Genomic DNA, 21,565 nt, shown 5'->3' on the forward strand with positions numbered 1-21,565 from the left:
AGCCGTCAGTTAGTTCCTGATGATGCCTCCCCACTTACTAGGGGGTGACCTCATCCTTTCATTCAATTGAATGTGTGGGTGTGTGTACATGTGTGCGTAGAATAGGCGTCTAAGCCTAGATGTAATTGCTCATTTTCACCACTAGAGGGCTCTTTCACCAGATCCATAAGGGACCCAAGAGATTGAAAGCACATCTTTCCTTATAATGATGGAGCCAGGCTCTTTCCCTGTGTTTGCAGATGACCTTCTTTGATCCTACTAATGTGGCAGGAGACTGGGAGGCACTTAAGCAGTTTGAAACTGATGTTTGATTCTCTTATTAAGGCAACTTTCCACCCCTCCTCCATTGGATTCTTAGGTAGTAGAGTAGCTGGCAAGGTGGATTTGTGCTTTTTTCTGTTCATCCTCTCATAGGTCGGAACTACCCTCATGTCAGAAGGAGTCAGTGCCCCCGAAAGTGGCTGTGTCATTTAGGAAGGAGTACCAGCAGCTGATTCAATTCAATAAATGCTCTGTGTGAGTGCCTACTATGTACAAAGCATTCTGCTTAGCAGTTTGGAGAATACACAGATATAGTTCCTACCCCCCAAGGAGCCCATTACATAGTAGGGGTTATTTTGTTAGTACATTTTGGCTGTAAATAGCGGAAACTCACTGGAGCTAGTTTAAGAAATTGGGGTTTTGGTATAAGGATGTGGTGCTGTTTCAAGAAACCTTCAAGCAAAGTCCTCAGCAAGGAGCTGAAACAAGGGGAAAAAAGCCATCAGGAGTCTTGACAGCCACTCTATTTTTCATCTCTGCCTTTTCTCGTATTTTTAGTTGAAAAAGATTGTTTTGCCTTCTCTACTCGTTGATCTTCAAGATGGAAGCTAGATTTTGAGGTTTTATGTCTCCTCTATCCAAGAGATCCACCCAGACTCAACTGGGCAGTTTTAGCCTCAATTTAAAATTTCCAGGGGAGACAAACTGATTGTGTCATGTGCCACTTCCTGGCCCATACTGCTGTGGTCATAGAGATAGGGTCGTGTAGTATAGACACGGCTATTGGGACCAGCCTCTGTGAGTTGAGGGAGGGAGAACAGTTCTCAAAGTAGGAGGAATTTTCGAGACATCTCAGAAGACTGCTATGAAAAGTCCATGTGATTCACGTTTGGAGCCACTCTGATGATGCCCAGGGACTCAGCAGTAAAACATGATCATGAATGAGAGACCACATGGGAGGGCTCTGAAGATACTGGAGTCTCTGCTAGAGGTAGAACTGGGCTGGGAACCAGCTTCACCTTTGTCTATGCTCTTCTTCCAAGGAACATAAGTTGAAACAGAAAAACTCTTCTGCTGTAAAGTCACCCACATGAGTGTAAGTTAAGGAGATGGTGAAGACCAAGCAGACACAGACCGAGGGTGTACTGTTGGCCATCCCGTAATTCCCCCTTGACTGTGTTCTCACACAGTCTAGTTATTAGTTTTCTACTTTTAGACTCAACCTATAGAAAAAGCATTGAAAATGAAATATGGTTATAAAACATATCCTCATTTTATTACTTAAAATTTAGCCTTACTGAATTTCTTTCAGTAACCGAAATCCCCTATTCTCCCTGTCACACCCAAATACTTGAAAGTTAGGTCCCTACTGTCTACAACAGTGATAGGAGTTGGATGGTTGAAGGAGGGGAGGAATGGTAGGAATGCAACATCCCAGTATTACAAAGACAACAGCCAAGAGATACTGTCTATAGTTGATGGAAGCACTAGAGGCTTGTTATTGAAAGTTACAAAGATAACCAGTAGAGGAACCATAAATATTCAACAACTGTATTTGGAGTGAAATAAGTTAAACTAAGACAGAAATGGTTAACTGTGGTAACTTTTGGGGAGAGGAGCTGGAGTGGGACGAGGAACTGCTTTTCGTGACAGCCCCTTTGATCCTATTTGATTTTTTAAAAATCTTGTGCATATATATTTTGATAAATGTTTAAAGTCAATTAAAAAATAAATGAAAACAGTAAGCAACATGCCACCTGTCCATCTTTCCAGCCACCTCCCGCCTTATCAGTATAGAAATGCCAGGTGTTTCCTGTGATTCATCCATCCATTCCCTGTGCCTGGAATGCTCTCCCCTGAGATATCCTTCTCATAAGAAAACATTTATTTTGAAATAATTTTGAATTTACCCAGATGTTCTTTCTCATGGTTCAATCCCTCACTTCATTCATATCTCGGCTCAAATGTCGCCTTCTCAGAGAATCCTTCTTTAACTGCTCTAAAGTAACACCTCGTACTTCCCTCTGTCCTCTCCCTCTTCTTTGCTTTTCTCCATAGCATTTATCAATATCTGACATCATCCTATGTACATATATACATATGTACCTATGTATGTATATGTGCCTGTGTGTTTATTGCCACCTCCCCAACTAGAGCAAGAGAATTCACATCTCAATTACAAGACATTGTTCTTGATCACTTGGAACTCTCAGTCTGATGGAGAGAACAGAGATCATTGAACCAATAAGAAAAACTGCAGTAGATGCTGCTAGTATCCCACAGAGGCCTGGATCCCCTTTGCTAGGTGGGTGTATGTGCAGCACCAACCTTCCCCCCCCCTCTGCCAGCCCTGGGTTGCCCCTTCTTGGAAGAATTGCTCTCAGCTGATAGGAGCTGCCTCACCCAAGGGATCCCTCCCCCAAGGGACAGCTACCGTCAATGAGCGCTGATACAGAGATGCAAAGTCTGCCCTCTTGCCAGAGGCAGGGACAATTCTGTGGTGCAATTTATGCTCCAGAGTCCTCCATGGATCAGGCCCAGGCTAGATTTTAGCTGCGATCACATCCTTATTTGACTTTGGCCCCTTCCCGTGTGGTTCTCAAACTTAAGGGTGCAGCACCGTCACTTAAAGGGCTGGTTAAACAACAGCTTACTGGTTCCATTCCCAGAGTTTCTAGGCTGGTTCTGGGAGTTTCTCACTTCTAGCAAGGTCCCTGGCAAAGCTAATGCTGCTTGCTCCTCTGGGAGGTCACAGGTGGAGACGCACTGCCCTTCGTTATGCTTGTTCCCATACTCCCTTACAGGTTTTTCCTAAAGATCACTCCTTCTAGAAGTTACATGTACCTGACTCCCTGCCTCAGGCTCTGCTTCTAGGGAACGCTACCTAAAATGTCATGGAGGTCTGGTAAGTACTCTGCCAGGGAGGTGCAAGTGAGGGACAATTCATATCCGTGGGGGTCATCAAGAAAGGCTTCACAGAGGAAGTTCCATTTTAACTGAACCCTTAAGGACGAGTAGCCAAGTAAGGATGAGGGAAAACTGTGTTGCAGGCGGTTGGACCAGTACATGCAAAGCCCTGGTACGTGATGAGCTTGAAGGAATGACGGTAGCTTAGTATGGCTGGAGTGTGATGTGGGGTTAGTGTCGCAGATTTTCGTGCTTGCATATTATGTATAGATGAGATGCTTGTCCACGAATACTCTTCCAGAAAATATTCGAAGCTTATTAGATTTTGGAGGAACTATTTTGCCAAATATGACCCAAACTTGGGTAGCAACCTGTGACTATGACACCTCTAAACAGGTAAACCCCTGAAAGATTCTTGAGCCCAAGAGGAAGGCTGTTCTCCCCCAGTTCCACCTCAGATGGATCCAGGGAGAGAGATGGGCAAAGAAGAATCTTCCAGAGGGCAGAGAGAAGATGATGGAAAATAATAGATAAGGGAGTTCCTCCTTGCTAGCCAGGAAACTTCTTCCATTCCCAGAAAAGAGAAATTTTGTTATTCCTGCTCAGTTGGGTTGGATAATTTCTATGAACCTGTGGGTGCTCTGTGTAGCCCAGTCTCTGCATTCAAAAGAAGCTCTTAATGGTTATCTGGTTCCATCTGCCCAGTTGAATAATGGGTGTGCTGGTAGCAAGTATGTTATCTTTTAGTTTAGACCAAAAGAAGACACACCCAGACCTGATGAAGAGAACTACACATTGTTCAGAAAGCTTACCCTCTCAGGGGATGTCTTGGGATTGTTTCCTTTGGGAAAAGGTGAGTGTGTTCTACATATGGAAAGACTTTTGCTGGCAAAGGGGTGGACTGTTGCAGAGGCTGCTAGTTGCTTCCCTAATGACCTTTCTTCATTTCTTTTTAACTAATAAAACTCCAGTTGTATTTGGGGATGCTCTTTGTCTACTTGAAAGAAAATTACATCTTTCAGTTTTCCGTGAAGAGAATGGTGGCCCTGTCACAAAATTCTGACCAATAAAATGTAATTAAAAGTTGTTTTGTGGACAATAGCCAGAAGGTGCAAACAACCCAAGTGTCCGTCAACCGATGAACGGGTAAACTTATGTGTTCTATACATACAATGGAATATTTTTCCGTCAGAAAAAGAAATGAGGTTTGGATACACGGGACAACATGATTGAACCTTGAAGATATTTTGCTTAGTGAAATCAGCCAGACACAAAAGGACAAATATCATATCATTCCGCTTATAAGAAGGCTCTAGAATAGGCAGATTCATAGAGACAGAAAGTAGATTAGAGGTTGTCAGGGGCCGAGAGGAGAGGGGGATGGAGAGTTACTGCTTAATGGTTAAGGAACTGTTTTGTGTGATGAGAAGTTTTAGAAATAGAGAGTGGTGATGGTTACCTAACATTGTGGATGAAATTAAATTGTACCCTGAAAAAGGCAAATTTTATGTTACATAAATTTTACCACAGTTTTTAAAGTGGGGAAAAAAAGAGTTGTCTGTGGCGTGTAAAATCTCCTTCGACGGGGCTGGTGGTCAGACTTTGACAGCCCACAGTGTGTTGCCCTTACCTTCTCTTTCTTCCTGCTAGGAACTGGAACTCTGCGCCAGAGGTCAGCCGGCTGACTTGTTACCGTAACGTGACAAGCACATTTTTCAGACAGCTGAAAATAAAATAAAATTGGAGAAGCCTGGGCCCCTACTAGCATTATGGAACCCCCATCCAAGGCCAGGATTGATTATCTCCAAAATCATTATTACATGACAAAAATAGACTCCTTAATTTAGTTCACCCCTTTTCAATTTTAGCAGATGAAAGCGCACTTGACTCTCGACCAATGGAGGGACTAGGGGCGCCACCACTCCGCTCAGTCAAAAATCCACGATTAACTTATAGTCTGCCCTCCTACACGTAGATGCAGTTCCTCTGTATCCGACGTTCTGGTTCTGCATCCGCAGATTCCACCAACTGCAGGTCGTATAGTACTGTAGCCTTTACTATTGAAAAACATCCCCACATAAGTGGAACAGTGCAGTTCAAACCCTGTTGCTCAAGAATCAATGGTAATTCCTAATTTGTACAGATGAAGAGAAGTGGAATTAGGTAGTCTATGGGTCATGAAGCTTCTTTTTAAAAAATATTTTATTGAAGTATAGTTGATTTACAATGTTATGTTAATTTCTGCCGTATAGCAAAGTGATGCAGTTATATATATATATGTATATATATTCTTTTTCATATTCTTTCCCATTATGGTTTATCACAGGACATTGAATATAGGTCCCTGTGCTATACAGCAGGACCTTGTTGTTTATCCATCCTGTGTATAATAGTTTGCATCTGCTAATCCCAAACTCCCAGTCCTTCCCTCTCCCTCCCCCCGGCCATGAAGCTTCTAGTCAGAGCTGACAGAAACCCAACTCAAAGGGTATACAACAAGCAAAAGCAATCAATCAGTGCCTGTGATTTAAAAGTACAAAAGTAGACAAGCTCATGAGCAACTGGATCCAGGGCTTCCGACAATGGCATCCAGGATCTGCCTCTGCATCTCAGCCCTGACTCCGTCTCCACCAGCTCCATCTTCAGCCTGGCTCTCCTCTCAAGTACCAAGAACTCCTGTTCTGCATTCTACCAGCTAAGCCACCTTAGAAGAAAGAGGATACGTCTCCATCAAGAGTTACGACAAATGTCTTGGGGATGGTTTCTCATTGACCCATTTGGTTCAGACCTACCTGAGTCAATCGTGGTGGCCAGGAAATGGGATTCACGGACTTTAAGTCTGTGCTATCATTCTGTCTCCAGACACAGAGGGAGGAAGATCAGCCTTACCTTAATCCGTGTGAACTGAGAATGGGTAAAGGGCTGATTCTTTGAGGAATTTGAGGGTGATGTTACCAGAGGAAGGAAAAAGAAAATGAGATGTTCACTGTGCACTGCAGATAGGTCGATGCCATATGCCGCAGGGCCTTTTCACCACGCTAGATCATTCAACAAACATCTATCAGGACCCACTTGTCTACCAGGCCCTGCTGTAGGCACTGAGGATGCAGTAGTGAGCAGCACAGATTCCCTGCACCTAAGGAACTTGGTGAGGGAGTTACCAAACAAACAAATGCAAGTAATGATGAATGCTGTGAAGAAAAGAAAATGAAATCAAGTAATTCGATAGGATAAGAGCAGTGTCGGCAATGGGAGCACAGTCAAGAGGGCATTCTGAGGAGGTGATTCTGAGCTGAAAAAAGTCAAAGGTGGAGGAGGAGTTAGCCCGAAGAAGATCTAGGGAAAGTATTCCCAGCGGAAGGATCATCAAGTGCAGAAGCCCTGAAATGAGAATGAATGTGTCCTTGTTGAAGGACGGAATGGATGCTGTGGCAGGAGTCTCGTGAACAAGAGGAAAAATGACAGCCAAGGAGGTCAGGGCGGCAGGCTGGGGCTAGATTACATAGAGCAAGTGTGCCAGGGTAAACAGTTTGGGTGTTCTTTAACAACGTAAAGCCATTGCACAAGTTAAGCAGCAGAGTAACATGACCTGACCTGGAAATTTCACTCTAGAAATAGACTCCACCAGGACAAGAGCGAAAAACCAGGAGATGAATCAGGAGGCTATTGCATTTGCTCGGGCTAGAGATATGGACGTCCTAGACTAGGGTTGTTAGGGAATATGACTTTTTTCCTGAGGGTGGTGGGGAACAGTGAGAGGTTTTAGCAGGAAGTGAAGCGATCAGATTTGTATTTTTTTAGTGGTACATCAGAGCCTTGGTTCTGCTCCTCTAATTCTGAACAGATTTGTGGGACAGAAGCTTAAATCTACGGAAACACCAAAAACTGTACTTGGGGCGTGGCCGAAAGTGTGGGGTTTGGAGTCAGTGAAACCTGGATTCAAGTCCTAATTACATCACTTGCTGTGTGACCTTGAGAAAATTACCTAATCCTTCTTTGCCTCTCTTTCTTCATAAACAAAATAATACGACCTATTTCTAAGGTCGATAGGACCTCCTTATCGTATAATGAGGATTACATATGATAATTCACACAAGTGCTTTACATAGTGCCTGACACATATGAAGTCCTCCATAAGTGTCAGCTGCAGCTATAAATAAAACGATGCCAAAGAAGCCAGCTCTCTTAATGAGATTTGTTTTAATCTGCCACCTTCAGAATAACAAACAGCTGACGATTACGTGGTCCATCACTTTCCGTAGGACTTGTGCACCAGGAAATCAAAATGACCCAAGAGGCAGTTAGAGATTCAAAAAGTGTCTTTATTGAGAGATGAGATAAACACCTCAATAGTCAACTAAGAGGCTTAAAACCACTTTGGAAACCTTCCTAAATTCAGTAGAACAGGATGTGGTTTAGGGCTTTACCTGTTGGCTTGGAATGTTGGCCAAAACCCCAAAGCTGAAAACAATAAACATGAAATATTCCCACGTGCAGAGCCAAAGAACTGCCAGATGAGTCCCCAGGGCTCCCCAGGGCTCCTGCAGTCCTCCCTCGGATAACTTCTGTCCAGATTATATGGACTGAGGATTGGAGTTCAATGAGGTGGGGAAACAACGAGCCATGAGCCTGGGGGAGGGAGGTGCTTTGGCTCTGGTGGCTCCTCCCCATCACGTCAAGTGAGAAGAGGTCCAATCCACTCATTGGTGGGATGAGGGACCTACAAGAAGGGAGACTGACACCTCACTCCCTAGCTGGTGCTTGCTGAAGTGGCTGCTCTAGGCTGGCACCTGGAACAAAATGGTGGGCGGGACCCAAGCACCGAGAGGAGCACTTGAGAGAAACTAAGTGTCACCAGGTGTTTGGAGCATGCGTGAACCCATGAACATAGAGGCTGTGTCTGGTTCCTGCCTGGAGAACATTGAAGGCAAGAGGATGGCTGGAGCAGCCCTCGATTATAGGATGAGGAGAGGGGGCACCAGGAAGGCAGCCTCGACTGCCAGCGTTTGGTGTTGCAAAGATGCACACGCACAGTATCCATGTGGATACCGAGGAAATTAGCTCAAACTCTCTCCATGGGACCATACTCACAAGAGAACAACATTTGAACGCCAGCAATGCAGAGGGCATCGGCAGCCGAAAGAGAACCACTGATGCATCATCTAAGAGAAGTTTGACCTCTTACCCCTCTATCCACCCCACTTCCCCCTCCTCAGCCCCAGAGGAGCCAGCAACAGGAGAGGAAGGGAAGCAGAGAAGGACATCCCAGTTACCTCCCCCTCCTACACGGAGCCCCTCCACTCATGATTAGGCCGGGGCTGGAGAGAAGGAAAGACTTTGAATGCAATGTTCATATTTTGATTTCAACTGAATTGGACTTTAAAAACCTTTTCATTATGAAAAATTTTCAAACATGTATAAAAGTGGGGAGGAAAGTGTAATGAAAGAATGAATGCCCTTGTACCCATCACCAACTGCAAGAGTCATTGACCCATGGCCAATCCTGTTTTATCTCTATGTCCTATTAACTGCCCCTCCCCACTGATTTATTTTGAAGCAAGTCCCAGATCTGATATTATTCCTAGATTGGGCTTTTTTTTTTTTTTTTTGGCGTTACGCGGGCCTCTCACTGTTGTGGCCTCTCCCGTTGCGGAGCACAGGCTCTGGACACGCAGGCTCAGCGGGCGTGGCTCACAGGCCCAGCCGCTCCGCGGCATATGGGATCCTCCCAGACCAGGGCACGAACCCATGTCCCCTGCATCGGCAGGCGGCCTCTCAACCACTGCGCCACCAGGGAAGCCCTAGATTGGGCTTTTGAATGCCTGTGAGTCCTCATTACAAAACTAAAGTTCTTAACATTGAAATCGACCAGAAGACCCTGAGTTCTGCCCACTGTTTATTTACAATCTCTTGAACATAAAGTTCACTGAGGGCAGAGAACTTTCCTATTTATTCACTGCTCTACCCCCATACTTGTAATAGCACATGACACATAGTAAGTGCATAATACGTATTTGTTGATTAAATGAATGAATAAATTATTTTTTCAGAATCGTCCAGTCTTCATTTATTATGGCCTGAGAGGTGCTCAGACTGAGGCAAAAGATGAAATTTTTATTCTATTTTATTCAATTGGCTTGCCTCATGGTGACCCAAAGTTATTCAGTGAAATGTCCCACCTTGAAGGACTGACTGGGGTAATCACCTCTTCTGAAAAACAGGTGTTTTTTTTTTGCAGTACATGGGCCTCTCACTGTTGCGGCCTCTCCCGTTGCGGAGCACAGGCTCTGGACGCGTAGGCTCAGCGGCCATGGCTCACGGGCCCAGCCGCTCCGCGGCATGCGGGATCTTCCTGGACCAGGGCACAAACCCATGTCCCCTGCATCAGCAGGCGGACTCTCAACCACTGCACCACCAGGGAAGCCCCCTGAAAAAGAGTTTTCAGAATGATTCCAGGCAATGGTATAGAGGTCATCTCTTCCTAAATCCTATGTATTTGTACATTTCTGGGAGAAACTTGCAAACTGGTATGCCTCACCACCTGATTTTACAATTTGCATTGCACTGAATTAAATTGTGGACCCACATTTCAGCCAGCCATTGGTTGGAGGAGAGTAGCATCTGCCCCCTTAAATGAGGCGAGCCTGCTTCATTTTACCGCAGTCTCCAGTCCTCCCTATGATCCTCCACCTGCGTCACTCCTAAGTCACCTGCCTGGCTCCGGTCGGACCTCTGGTTTAAAACAAAACAGAGACATGGAAGTATAGATTCTGCCAACTCCCTTCAGTTTTTTTAAACGTATGATCTCATCCCACTGTCATTCTTTGGGCCCACTGTCATTCTTTGACTAAGTTTTCAATTTTTCCCATGGTTTTGTATCTTACTCAGATCTTTTAATTCTCCTTTCCAAATCAATTTTTTGGCCATATATGTTTTTCTATAATATAATCTATTTCACCCAAAATTTCTAATTTATCAGTATGAGGTTATGCATAATATCTTCTGCATTTTAAATTTATTTTCCTTAACTGTAATTCTGATTTCTCTTACTCCTAATGACACCTGTCTTTCTTCCTCTCCTTGATTAGATTAACTAAAAAAGTATTTCTTTTTTATTGATTCCCAACATCACCAAAGAGCCACTTTTAAATTTTGTCTCATCCATATCATATTGAGTATAAATATTTTAAAGTTTCAAATATATGGATGGCAGCCCTCCATAACTGTCAGCACAGATAAGGCTTTACCCCTCATCTTTAAAAACTAAAAAATACGACACAAATGAATTTATCTACGAAACAGAAACAGACTCATAGACATAGAGAACAGACTTGTGGCTGTCAAGACTTGGGGCCGGGGGTTGGGGGACAGATGGATTGGGAGTTTAGGACTAGCAGATGAAAACTATTATATATAGAATAGATAAACAACAAGGCCCTATTGTATAGCACAGGAAACTATGTTCAATATCCTGTGATAAACCATAATGGAAAAGAATATGAAAAAGAAAGTATATATATAACTGAATCACTTTGCTGTACAGCAGAAATTAACACAACTTTGTAAATCAACTATACTTCAATAAAATAAATTTTTTAAATACATAAATATATATAACATATGTATGTATATACATATATATGTTTAAATATATATATATATTTAAATATACATATAGGAGAAAGGAGGAGCAGATAAACGTTAGATGCCTGTGACCAAGTGACCAAGTTGCCTTCTTAATCAGAACTTTGTCTAGATTTTTTATTAGTTTTAATTAACTTTTAAATTACGTTATACTCTTTAATCAATCTGGAATTTACATTGATGTATAGTGAGATGAAGATTTAGTTTTCCTTTGTTTACCTCCCAATATTAATCAATTGTCCCAGTGTCACTATTGAATATTTCTTCTTTCTCCATAATCTTGGATGGCCACTTTTATTATCTAATAAAGTCAGGTACATGAAAGATTGCCTCAGAGCTATCTGCGCTATTCCACTGATCTATGTTTCAATATTTATGTACTATGATATTTTAATCTTTGAAAATTTCTCGTCCATTTTAATATCTGTAGTCATCACATTCCCTAATTATTCTTCACTTTCAGGTTGTTCTGGGCTATTTTGCCCATTCATTCTTCAGGTTGAATTTTAGAGTCACTTCATCAAATTCTCCCCCTTCCCATCAAAGGAACACAAATATAACAAATATAAAAGTAATTGATTGGGGATGTTTATTAGAATTATATCAAACCATATGTTTATTTAAGAAGAACTGACATTATTAAGTAACAATACTTTGATTCCATTCATCTGATCTTGTTTTAAATTCCCTTGATGAACTTTTATTATTTCTTCACATACATTCTGCACACCCCTAGTTATATTTATTTCTAGGCAGGGACTGTTTTTATCCCCATTTTAGAAGTGAAGAACTCAGCCATAAAAAGAATGAAATAATGCCATTTGCAGCAACATGGATGGACCTAGAGATTATCATACTAAGTGAAGTAAGTCAGAAAGAGACAAATATCATATGATATCACTTATATATGAAATCTAAAAAACATGATACAAATGAACTTATTTACAAAACTGAAATAGATTCACAGACATAGAAAACAAACTTACGGTTACTAAGGGGAAATGGAAGGGAGGGAAAAATTGGGAATTTAAGATTAACAGATACACACTACTATATATAAAACAGATAAACAACAAGGACCTACTGTATAGCATAGGGAACTATATGCAATATCTTGTAATAACCTATAATGGAAAAGAATCTGAAAAAGAATAGATAGATGATAGATGATAGATACATAGATAGATACATAGATAGATGATAGATAGATAGATAGATGTCTAACTGATATATACCTGCTGTACACCTGAAACACTGTAAATCAACTATAGTTCAATTAAGAAAATTAAAGAAGTAAAAAAAACAGAGGGGAAAATAACAAGTGAAGAAACTGAGTGTTGCCTAGGGTCACACAGCTAGTAAATGGTGGAGACTGGGTTTGAATCCAGATCGGTCTGAAAGCAGAGCCTCCACCCTAAATCACTGTGCTACTTTATTTAAGATGATAAGATTTTAAGTATATTATAAAGATTATATTATACTTAAAATATATTATAATATTCTGTTATATAAAGAGTTTTAGTGATTATTTTCCAGAAAAGCATCATCTTCATCAAGATTTTCCAGTTTGCTAACAAAGAATTGTACATTGTACTTTCGCTGTTTTTTCTAATTTCTTGAGTTGGATGCTTCCTTCATTTAATTTCCTTTTTCTTTTTTTTTAATGAATAGAAATCATTACGGCGACCCTCTCCTTTCCACGCCCTCTCCCCACTCTCTCTTCCTGAATTCAGAACTTCGTTCTTTGGGTTCCTCTGCCTACTGTCTTATCCTCCAGTTGCTGGAGTGGAGAGATGGCCACTCTGGATGGATAAGGCTCTGGTCAGGCCAAGCAGGTCAAATCTTTGATCCCAGGGGTTGGGTGTTCAGTTTAGTTCCGGGTCATATGGCTCAGCTCTGTGTCCTCCGCCGAGACTGAGTAGCCTCTCCCAGTCCACCCAGCTCCTCCTTGCCTTAGTCCATGGAGCAGAAATGACACTTTTCGTGTGTGTGTGTGGTACGCGGGCCTCTCACTGTTGCGGCCCCACCCGTTGCAGAGCACAGGCTCCGGACGCGCAGGCTCAGCGGCCATGGCTCACGGGTCCAGCCGCTCCGCGGCATGTGGGATCCTCCCGGACTGGGGCGCGAACCCGTGTCCCCTGCATCGGCAGGCGGACCCTCAGCCACAGCGCCACCAGGGAAGCCCCAGAAATGACACTTTTAAAACGTTAACCAGATCATGTCACTATACTGTTTTTTTTTAAACTTCCAAATTTCTCATTTTTCTTAGAATAGACCCACATTCTTTACCTTGGCCAACAAGGCCATGTGTGGTCTGGCCTCCTTCCGTCTTTGCCCTCATCTCGTATTTTTTCTTGTTGACTTCAATGCTGGCCCTTTTTCGTGTTTGTTTCTTGACTGTGCCAAACCCTTCCCCTAACCCTGGCTTTCCTCTCAGTGTTTCTGCCACCCAGGTTGCACCTCCTCCAGAATCACATGGCATAGATCTCACGTCTTGTCCCTCAAAGGCCACTTCCTCAGAGGGGACTGAGGGCAGTGCCTTCACTACTACCAGTCTAATCACCATTTTCCTTACAGCGTTGATCACAATCGGCAATGCTATTATTTATTTCCTTGCTTGCTCGTCTGTTTTCTTATCACCTGTCTGCCGCATTGGAGTTTGGGGACAAGAACCATATCTGTCTTCTTGCGACGTCTCCGGGGCCCAGCACAGTGTGTGGCACATAGTGGGAGCTCAATCAATACGGTACAAGTCAACTCAGTGAATCAACGAAAACCCAGCCTTGCCGCATTCTAGCTGGGTGACTTTGTACAATTCCACTCCTTGAGCTCAGTTCCAAACCTGACAAAAAAGGCAATACCATGGGGGTGTTTTGAGCAAAAAAAATGAAATCATGCAGGTAAAGCCCTTTGCTCTCTGTGTGGCACATACAAAGCTCTCAAGGAGTAGCACAAATCATCATCACTGTCATCATCATCGTCGTCCCGATTGTTTAGATTTAAGAGCACTGTCAGAAAGGTCGGTGGAGAGTTGCCCAGACATGATTTTGTGGGATTGGAGTCTATTCAGTTTGGAATCAAATCATACAAGTCAAGAAGCTCATTTTTATTTTATTTTATTTTATTTTATTTTTTTGCCAAAGTCCAAGAATTGATCTTTTTTTTTTTTACAGGAACTAATTCACACTAACTGTACCTAATGACAATCATTTATTATTATCTCTCACTGTTCTGGGAATTGACTGAATCAGCTATGTGGTTCTTGTTCAGGGTTCTTCTCTGGTTGCAGTTAGATGGTGGCTGGAGTTGGAATCATCTCAAAGTCTTCCCCACCTGCACATCTGGTGGTTGATGCTGGCTGTGGCCTTGGACCTCAGAAGGAACTTTCACAGGGAGCACCTCCATGTGGCCTCTGAGTGGCCTAAGCTTCCACACAGCATGGCAGCTGGGTCCCAAGAGTGAGCATCTCAGGACACGGAGCCCGGCAGAAGCTCTATAGCTCTTTCTAAGGAAGCCTTGGAAACCACAAGGCATTAATTCCATCACATTATATTCGTTAGGAGCCAGCCCAGATTCAAGAGGAAGGGAATTAGTTCCATCTCTTGATGGGAGGGATGTCAAAGAATCTGTGGACATGTTTAAGACCATCAAACTAGTCATATTGAGAGGAAATTGATGTATGGATCAGATGAGTCTTTAATAATTAGCAAAAATAAATGCAGTTGTCAAAGGGCTCAGAACATTCATGTCAGCTCATCAATGCATTTTATCTCCTGGTTGGCATTTCAGTATGGTGATTAAGTTAAAGTGCTAGATTTATAGCCACTGAAGTTCAAATTCTGGCTCTGTCGCCTATTAGCCTTGTGACTCTGGGCAAGTTTGTTAACCTCTCTGGGCTTCCTTCTCTGTAAAGCAAATGTGATAAAAGTATAACATCCGACAAATGCTGGTTCATGGGGAGCATTCACGGTATGGCGATGACAACCCTACGCCCCACCTCCTCCTCCAAGTCCTTTACTGTTACAGACGTTCCAACCAGACGCGAGGCATGCTCCTTGCAAAAGACGGAGCCAGCGGAGGGCACCTTGCCCACACCCGGGTCACTTCTGGCACTTGAGTTCCACTCTCCTCACGGTTCATGCAGCTCTCAAGGGAGCCCCCCTAAAGGCTGGCTTCCCGGCTGCTAGGGTGGGTGGGCATGGCAACAGCCCCATCGCAGCCGGCGCGTGGCCAGGGACTCAGATCTGCCAGTGTGGGCGCAAACACTCCCTCCCCAGAAAAGCTGCTTGAAGGCATAGACGAGGGGAAGGGAAGGTTAAAAATAAAGAGTGGTCATGTTCGGTTTTGAAATTAAGGAGAGCCTGGACTCAAAGAGCCCTTCGACTCTCTTGCTTTGGGAGAGGCAGAGCGTTGAGGTGGGGGGCGTCATGGTACTGAGACCCCGAATTCATAGGAACACCTTAGAATCGGTCAACCACCCCTCCTGGCTCACGGCCACGGTCTTGTCTGGAACATTCATGTTTCAACTGTTTTCCGGGGCCTGGGGAAATAGTAGCACTTGTCCTTATTTTGCTTGTCCCTTACAGAGATTTTAAAATTTGAAGTTTGAATGTGTTGGAATCAGGCTTTCGCCCTCCCGGTATCCCCCAGCACTCCCTGTTATCTGTGTCCAGCAAGCTCAGCTACATCAAGTACTTCCCTGGCTCTGACAGACACTCAATTTTAGTTTCCATCCCACTCATTTTGGCTTTTCCTGCTCTCCCAACAACAATAAAACCTACATGTGTGATGCACACATGGTGTCCCCAGAACTGTGTTCAGTATTAATCAGATATAACCTCAGTTACTATCCTGGAAACCCTGCAAGAAAGACATTTGCCCCCCATAGAAGGGGCAACTAAGGATCAGAGGGGTTAAGCGATTTATCCAAAGTGACATGGTTTGTAAAAATGGCAGGGCTGGTATTTGAAGCCAGGTAGTAGCAATTAGTTAGGCACTTTTTAGTTGCCAGTGACAGAAAATCCACTTCAAATTGGTTTAATTCAAGAAAAAAAATGATGGTGATCGATTGACTCAAATAGAGTATGGGTCCTGGGGCTCAAATTCCATCTCTCAGCTCTGGTTTCTTCTATCATTTTTGGGCCAGCAATATCCTTGCAGTGGCAAGATGGCTTCTAGCTTCGCCCAGCCAACAACCTACCCTCTCACCAACCCCAGTCGAAAAGAAAGAGCTTTTCTTCCCCAGTAGTCTTTTTTTTTTTTTAACACCCAGGATATGATGACTCTGGTAAGAATCAAATCACACAGTCAACTCAGAACCAGTCATATGGCCAAAGGTATATGATGGGTTTAGGTTACAGCTTTATGCTTGAAGACTTGGGTGGGTGAGCCCCATTCTGAACCATAGTGACTGAGAATGAGGGATGGATAGAACCACAAGGAATATTGGCATGCTCTTTCCAGAAGGGGAAATGTCCACTACATATGATAGCAAAGAAGTTTATTGCCTTTCTTACAGGCTTCAGAGACACTGAGAACCTCCCATTAAGAGTGATAGGTAACACACATCTAGGGACTAGAGGGATCTATGCCTATAATCTTAGCATCCGAAAGTAGATGACCCTATAGTCTGAGCTTTTAGGAGACACCTGTTATTATCTCCCAGACTCCCATTCCCCTTTCTTTTTAAAATTATATTACCATTTTCTTTTGGGAAACCATCCATCCCCATGTGATTCAAGAGGACTCTCTTACCTCCACCCTACTCCAGGGGCGAGCACGTGACCCAGCCTTGGCAAATCTATCCCTCTAGCTAAGATAATTAAGTTATAGATGGATATTCAAGCCAAGCCAGTAGAACTCAGTCTCATTTTTATTGGGACTATTAGAAAAATTAAATTCTCCTCCCACTAGTATTGCTAAGCTCTGGGGCTAGTGACTGGAGCTTCTGTGGGCCACCAAGAAAATGAAGCCATGGAGAACATTAGATGAAGTCAGAGAAGGACAGCTTTCGATATTGTATGAGTCCCTGGACACATCTGTACCTGAAGCCAGACAGCCCAAGGCTCTTTTAAATTTTTTTTTTTTTTTGCGGTACGCGGGACTCTCACTCTTGTGGCCTCTCCCGTTGCGGAGCACAGGCTCCGGACGCGCAGGCTCAGCGGCCATGGCTCACGGGCCCAGCCGCTCCGCGGCACGTGGGATCTTCCCGGACCGGGGCAGGAACCCGCGTCCCCTGCATCGGCAGGCGGACTCTCAACCACTGCGCCACCAGGGAAGCTCCCAAGGCTCTTTTAATTATCTAAACAAACAAATGATTCTTATTCTTTTAATTACTCCAGTTTGAGGTGGGTTTTGCCACATGTAAACCTAAGAGGGTCCAACATGCAAGTTCAATGCGTGGCCAGGTTTTGGGTTCCAAGAGGTAACGAGGCAGAAGGATGCTCTTCACATTTAGCCAGAGGGAAGGGAAGGGTCTGTGGTCCTCTGGTTTCAGGGAGCAGGGTGTCTGTGGGCTGGGGCCTGTGGGGTGTCAGAGACACTCCTAGTGAGGCTCTATCCCAAACCTTCCCCCCTCAGGCACCGCCCGGTCATGTGGACTTTCTTTGGAAAATCCCTGGAAGTTACTCCCTGGCTGATTAGCAATTAGTCTTTATCCTAGTTTTTTCCACCTCCCTTAGCAGAAGCCATTCTGGGAGAAACAAGTGTCTGAATGTTGTAATGTGAGGCTTAAACACACAGGCTGTAGGGTCTGACAGACCTGTGTTCATGCCTTCATTTGACCACTTAGCAGCTATGTGACCTTATTCAAACCATCTCTGAGTCTCAGCTTTCTCATCTGTAAAATGGGTAGAATAATAACATCCAGCTCCTACAGCTTCTATGAGGCTAACGTGAACTTAACACTGGTGGAACCTAGGAATAATTCCCTCCCAGAGCTAGCTATTGTCATCATTATAAAGCAAACTATATCCCCCCAAACCCCCATCAATGTTCAGTTTTGTCTGCAACTTCATTTGAAATCTCTCTCTTTGCCATGTTCTTTCTTGCTCGTGGGCATTTCTGCAGTGGAGCTCACCACAGGTAATTGACATTGTCAACTGATTTATGAACAAAATGTAGTAGCCAAGAGCATAGACTCGGGAACTGAACTGCCTGGATTCAAACTCTGCCCCAGTTCGTGGCTGTGTGGATTTGGACAAACGACTCCATCTCTCTGTGACTCAGCTTCCACATAAAATGGGGATGGTAGGAATAGTATCTGTCTCAATGAGATTAGGTAAATTAATATTTGTAGGGTGTTTAGAATAGGGACAACACATGGTAAGGGTTCTATAAAGGTTTGCCATCATCTATATGATTAATTTAGTGCCACGTCAACTACAAATACGGTTCAGTGGTCACGTACTGACTTGCGGTGGGCACAAGCAACTCTGCGTACGTGGCACGGCTCTGCTGAGCTCTGTTTGCTTGGGTTCTCTCGTGGCCCTGTTAATCCCAACATCACTCAGTGATACACACCTTTATAAATACACACTTTGGTGACAGCTCTGGCCGTGCCAACATTCTGTGTGGGTTTTAAAATTTTTTATGTGATCCATAACTTTTTTTTTTTTCGGTATGCGGGCCTCTCACTGTTGCGGCCCCTCCCGTTGTGGAGCACAGGCTCCGGACGCGCAGGCTCAGCGGCCATGGCTCACGGGCCCAGCCGCTCCGCGGCATGTGGGATCTTCCCGGACCGGGGCACAAACCCGTGTCCCCTGTATCGGCAGGCGGACCCTCAACCATTGCGCCACCAGGGAAGCCCCCATAACAATTTTTTAAAAGTCAGCTTGCATTAAAATCTGGCTCTACCACCTGCTCTTTTGTCTTGAGCAAGTTACTTGCCCTCTGAGCTGCAGTCTCTTCCACTGTAAAATGACAAAAGTAATAGTACCTACCTCATAGGGCTGTTGTGAGGATTGAATTATTATTACAAAGCCCTAGGATAGGCTTGGCACATTATAAGTGCTAAATTATTATAAATAATAATGTCCAGTTAATAAGTCCTGCAGATGAAATGCTTTCTCCCCCAGATATCCTTAGAAGACTCTTAAAAGAGCTGAAAATGTGTACCCGCTTATCTTGAAGCCTGCCTGACAAATGTATTAAATGGACATATTTTATTTGCACAGCCCAGAGTTTCAAAAGATTAGAATTAGTGGTCCATATTTTAAAATCAAGACATTTTATATAAAAATCTAGATTTCTAGCTTCTTTTGAGGAATGGAAGATACAGCACTGCTGGGCTGCATCCTTGCAGGTTGTCTCTTGGAGAGGATGCCACAGTGGCTGCTGACGTCAGACAGGAGGAGGCACTCTCCAGGTCAAAAACTCTTAGCTCACAGCCCTCTTATTTTTCTACTCTTAGAATGCTTCATGCATTTGCCTTATCTGCCCAGCTCCTGTAATAAAGAAAATAATAGCTGACACATAAACGAAACAAACTATATTCCAGGCACTGTCTCATTCAATCTCCACAACAATTCTAAGGAAGAGTATTATTGTCCCCTCCCATCTTAAGGATGGGAAGACGTGGCTAAGTAACTTGCCAAGCTTATGCAGCTGGTACGTAGCAGAGCTGGGAGTTGAATGCTCTGAATGCAGAGTCTGGGTTTTCGCCACCCCACTATACTCTAGAGTAACCCCTTTATTCTAACCTAGGCAAAGTTTTCTGCAGTTGTATCAGTGAAATGGGAACGTGTTCCAGGGGGTCGATATTCAGTTCTCATGGTCATGTTGGCCAAGAGGGCTTAGTTATGGTGCCTAGGGTCATGATTTGGGAATTAGCTGCCTAATTTCCATGATACTCAAGGACTTATTCTAAGTCCTTGATACTCAAGCTTCTACTGAGAAGCTCCTGCTGGAAGGTATTGAAGTTGGAGGGAGAGTCTCTTCCAACCTGAGTATCTCCCAACTCAGCCCCGGAACTGTAGGGCATGGAGGACAAAACTCATGCCCAGAAGTTGGTACATTCTGCTTATCCTTTACAACCACTGATGCACCCCTTCCTAGATGGCTGTACTCACTTTCCAAACATTCTGAGAATCAAGTCAAGGTGACATATCCTTCTACTGAAGGGGCTACATAGCATTTTTTAAAAAATGTGTCCCTGGGGCTTCCCTGGCGACTCAGTGGTTGGGAGTCCGCCTGCCGATGCAGGGGACACAGGTTCGTGCCCCGGTCCGGGAAGATCCCACATGCCGCGGAGCGGCTGGGCCCGTGAGCCATGGCCGCTGAGCCTGCGCGTCCGGAGCCTGTGCTCTGCAACGGGAGAGGCTACAACAGTGAGAGGCCCGCGTACCGCTAAAGAAAAACAACAACAACAACAACAAATGTGTCCCTTTTTGATAAACATAAAAATCTCACCATGGCCAGGAAATTCCAATAAACCCTCATCCCAGAGCCTGTGATTCTTGATTGAGAAATTCCTCCATTTTCTACACAGCTTTTCTAGCAAAATTTGGTCAAGCTTTCTTTCCTGAAGTCTGTATTATAGAAACAAGACGTTTTCCCCTTTTCCGGTAATAAAGTTATATGATAATATTTGAAGTTGTTTCAAAATACAACTCATCCCTTATTCCAAACCCTGATCTATGAGTGATTCTCCTGGATTTTTAAAACAATGTCTTTACCCAAGTTGTATCTTTTAAGATAATGCCTGACAACTGCTATCAAATGCTTAACTTTGAAAATAAATTCGCGAAACACAGAAGATGAACAGATGGTGAGTTTTGTCCATTCTCTGTAGCTTTCCACCACTCTCTGCAGCGTCAGACATAGAGGCATTTGAGCCAACCCCAAGTGGGTGTATTGTGAGGGGGAGGCAAGTTGTCCACAGACCTGAACCATACAAAGCAATGGCTGGCTGTCTTCAGGGGTCCCGCAGAAGGGCTGCACCACAGGCGGGGTTCTTGCTCCCGGTTTCAGTTGGTGAGGGCAGCACCAATGGGGAAGGGGATTAAAGTCATCAGGGTCCCCTGGCTGTCAGAGTGACATTAGTTTCTTCTCATCTTGTTTCCTGGGATGATTGGGACTGAGATTCCATCTCCAACTTCACTTGCCTGGTGGCACGCCCACATTGGAAGGGTTTGTTTCAGAATTCCAGTTTGGCCCATTTATCAGTAGTTGAGTCAAACTCTACACTATGATCTTGTCCACACCAGGTGTATTAGCTTCTTAGAGATGCTGTAACAAATGACCAAAACTGGATGGGTTAAAACAACAGAAATTGATACTTTCATGGTTCTGGAGGTCAAAATCAAGGTGCTGGCACGGTCTCACTCTCTTTGGAGGCTCCGGGGGAGAACCCATTCCTCACCTCTTCCAGCTTCCAGCATCTGTCGACATTCCTTGGCTTGTGGTCACATCCTTCTCTGTTCCTTCTTCATGCCGCCTTCTCTGTGTGTATGTGTTACTGCCCTTTGTGTCTCTTTTGTAAAGATACTTGTGATGGCATTTAGGGCCCACCCTGGTAATGCAGGGTAATCTCTTCATCTCAGGATCCTCAGTGTAATTACATATGCAAAGACTCTTTTCCCAAAGAAGGTGAATTTTACAAATTCTAGGGTTAAGACTCAATATTTGGTGTGTGTGTATGGAGGGGGCAGCCCTCAACTTACTACCCCAGGTTTTCCCCACCAGTGCTGAAGCCCTTCCCCCACTCATCCCCAGTCTGGTTCTTTATTCCCCCCTAGTCCTTTAGCCCAAGCAT

This window comes from Aethalodelphis obliquidens, unplaced genomic scaffold (assembly GCF_003676395.1).
Source record: "Aethalodelphis obliquidens isolate GAN/ISIS:26980383/991018 unplaced genomic scaffold, ASM367639v1 scaffold30, whole genome shotgun sequence".
In the NCBI taxonomy this organism is placed as follows: Eukaryota; Metazoa; Chordata; class Mammalia; order Artiodactyla; family Delphinidae; genus Aethalodelphis; species Aethalodelphis obliquidens.